At 41.8% G+C, this 3694-nt stretch overlaps 1 long non-coding RNA gene across 1 annotated transcript; it reads right to left on the minus strand.

Moving 5' to 3' along the window:
• Positions 1 to 212: 212 nt before the first annotated feature.
• On the minus strand, positions 213 to 2249 carry LOC147441723 (uncharacterized). Its single transcript, XR_015184374.1, has 2 exons — positions 739 to 2249; positions 213 to 523 (listed from the first exon to the last, which is right to left on the minus strand). It is a non-coding gene; the product is annotated as an uncharacterized LOC147441723 (long non-coding RNA).
• Between the last annotated feature and the right edge of the window lie 1445 nt (positions 2250 to 3694).

The following is a 3694-nucleotide window of genomic DNA, read 5'->3' on the forward strand; positions in this document are numbered from 1 at the left end:
TATGCTGAAGAGAGAGAGAGAGAGAGAGAGAGTAGAAGACGAAGGAGGAGTATTTCAACATCGTAGGAAACTATTCCAAGAGACCTTAAAGATCTATCCAGCGAGGAGAGCTAAATCCTTAGAATGTCTCCACTATTTGGGTTTATGCTAGGGAGGGAGAGAGAGAGAGAGAGAGAGAGAGACATAGAGGTACCCAAATTATGCATGAAACAAAACTGACAATTGTGAGTGGATAGTATTAAGAACATCAAAAATATACACCAACCTCGAGCTCGGACCGAGCCTTGAGAGTCAAAGGATTACAAGTTTTCTGCTTGTCAGAGAAACCACAACTACTTCTAGGCTCTACTTATTACAAGATGTCATGTATTGTTCTAGACCAATCCTCTAAAGCTCTTTGCCTCCAATCTTGTGGATCGTCACTGTGCTCTCTTGTATGATTTCACAAAAGATTGCCACAGCCAGTTCCCCCTCAAACATGCGACGGTTCCTTGCTTGCCAAATATGGTGAAAGAAGTAGTACCTGATTATTTGAGTGCAAACAAGAAGAGCAAGAGCCCTCTAATCATGATGTTGTGTGATAGGCTGGACACATACAACAATGCAATTTGAAAGAAATTTTACTTCAAAGCAATCTAAACTTAATAAGCTTGTTACATTGGACGATATTCATTAGGAAAACATACTAAAAAGAGTGTTTTCGTGAAAAAAAAGCAATAAAATTCAATATACTCTCACCTCCAAGATTTTTGGTCACCTACAATGCTTTCCAAAAATGCATTGGGAGAGTTACTGTATCAGCTTGAGTCCACATAGTTATGGAATGGAATACTTTGAGAAAGTGTTTGTCCCGCAAAGACTTACTAGGTAGTAGTTCCCAAAGTTAACTAGCCATCTCTTGAAGTAAGGGATTGCGTAAGCGGCTACCCAACCCATCAATGTAATTTGACTCAACAATCCAACAATTCGAACTGCGTTTACACTTGTAAGGATGCACATTATGTTTGGAGCATTTGACAATAAAACCCCACAACAACATCAAACAGTAAACAGAGTAAAGTTCTTTCTGCTATAGTAACTTATACCCTGCCCTGCAAACAAAAGCATAGTCAAATTCATTTGCCAACAAGCCTTTTCGACCTACTACCTAGTAAAAGTAAAAGAGAATTCTTTACCTGGGCAAAATACTATATTTTTTTCACAAGTAAAGAATTTTTCAGTGTCTTTGCCAAGTAAACTTCTTGAGCCTCTGATGGGAATAAATAATTTTCAAGGATGAAAGATATACATACCTTGGCTCAAGCCAACCCAGTAGGCTCACATTAAAGAAACTGAGCAAGCACTTGCACTCATGTGTCAAAAGACAACTTGATCACATCTTGTCTGCCCTCTACCGACCTCTCGACAGGACTTGAGCCGATGTTTGAGTCCCAATCATTCAACCAATGATCCATGAGAACACGGCAGAGAAACAGTCAGTCGAGTCGGCTTACCTGAGAGTTGAGAAGAGCAGATATGGCTGTGTGTTGTGAGAGGATGGATGCTCAGAAAATACAAACTGTTTGGCATCTCCCACCATCACCCCGGCCGTAGGCTAGCTGAGGTTTGTCGATCACACAAGTTTCTCATCATCGCACCGCATCCCCTTCTCCTCCCTGGAAACCATACCCTAAAAGCTAGCTCTCGTGCTACACATGGGCGGGCGGGCAAAAACGATTCGTTTCAACCGTCGTCGTGTGATGTAGATTGTGTGAAATCTTTGTGTGTGTATTTACTAGTTGAGAATTGTTCTGATATTGGGGAGACCTAATGACTCAGTGTGAATATAAAATCGCAAAACGAAGTAGGGGCTACCAGCTGAAGTTTAATCGAAAAAGAAAGAGAATCAATTGAAATTCCGGGCGGAGAGTACGCGCAACCACAAGGTGCCGCACAAGGAGGGGGGAAAGGGCAGCGGGGGTCGCACAGTTAAAGGAAGTCCAGTTCGGGGTCGCACGAGGCAACAGCAGGGCTGCAGGGGTCTCGAAAGGTAGGGACATTGCCTCGGAGCTAGTACACGTAAAAGATGGTTTTTTTTTTAGTTTATGGAGAGACGGGTTGTGCAGCTTGGCATGACAGCTCTTCTTGTTACGAGAGTATACACATTCTTGATGGCGCTCATGGTTCGAGCCCAGTTGTAGAGTTTTTGAACTCTAAGCGACTCAATAAGGTGGGTGAGATTCAAACGAATCTAGTGGGTTATTGAATATAATAAGAGAAAATAAACATTATAAAACGCAAACATGCAGTAGCAAAAACATATTTTGTGCTAGCACAATGGTTTCGCATTGAGGCTATGTATACAAGTCTCTTAAACACTCCAACTTTTTCCTACCTAGGGAGTTGAATACCCTAGAAGCACTGATCTCATGGTTGTTACTATACATGTGGTAGTGATGTGTGTGAACACACTTAGGATTGCCGTATTGTTTCCCTCACTAAGAGGTTTTTTCATGTGCATTGTATGTACACCCATCATTCTAGGGCTAACTTATCTTTCTATTTTGCACTAAGCAATACACAATCTGTTGTGTGCCTTGAGCTTCTTCATCTTCTCCAAGCTGTGTGTGTTTTCTTGCAATCCTAATCCAACAATTGGTATTTAGAGCACGTTGCGTCCTCCCGAGCATAGTCGCCAATGTCACAAGCATCCACGTGCTCACTTTCTTTGATTTGGGTGAGCTTTGGTGAGCATCAGTAGGTCAATTAATTCTTCAAATGAGCTCGTTGAGCTTTGCTTCCTTAGAATTTTCACTCGGTCTCATTTTAGCCTCTGTTTCTACTATATACGGTATTGCAAATGCAATTTTGTCCTCTTGTGCAGAATTTCTATCAGTGCACCTTTTTGCAGAACAAGTCCCTTACTGTAATGGAATTGGCCTATTAACTTGAGAGAAGCAGAAATTAAAGAGAGTACTTTTGTGAAATCACTTTGTGAGCATAGCGGGTGAACATAATTGATGACAGCAACATAAACATAGCATTTAGTTAACTTGGCATGAACAATACTTTTGCAAGAGAGAGAATTTAGAGAACATGACAACAGTTGAGGACCGGATTTATGTGGAGCCAGTCCCCCCTCCAATAGGCATTTGTGTTATGATTTGTCATAATAATCAAAATCTAATTCTCCTAAATGATTTTCTCATGTTAAACTGATCATTTGATATGGGGAAGTGCCAGGGGAGAAAAAGATAGAATATTGGTTAAGTTAGCAGACTGGGCCACAGTAGGGATCCAAAGGAGGGAGAATAGGGATCTAAAGGGGAGGCCATCTGCAAAAGAGAAATGTGCAACAATGGGCTTAAAAGACCCTAAGGTTCAGCCCATTAAGACTTCCAAAATGCTAAGGTTCCAAAATTCAAAGGTTGTGTCCAAAGGCAAAACACTAGAGAAATTGGATGCTTAGTGTGTGTGTCACAAAAAGTCTTTGTCAATCCCTACATAGGGGGGGGCGAGCCTTGCAAGTAGGGGATGAGAGAGAAACTCACACACACACACACACACACACACACACACACACACACACAAGCTCCCTTTACACAAAGGGAATGAGGGACACGTGTCAGCTTCCTAGCCGAGATGCCCACAAGGTGTACCCAATTCTTATTGGATGGCCTTGGAGGTGGACCAATGAGAATTAGGCTAGAGTAAA

The sequence above is a fragment of the Adiantum capillus-veneris genome, chromosome 15, assembly GCF_014529385.1.
Source record: "Adiantum capillus-veneris isolate H3 chromosome 15, ASM1452938v2, whole genome shotgun sequence".
NCBI classification, from domain to species: domain Eukaryota; kingdom Viridiplantae; phylum Streptophyta; class Polypodiopsida; order Polypodiales; family Pteridaceae; genus Adiantum; species Adiantum capillus-veneris.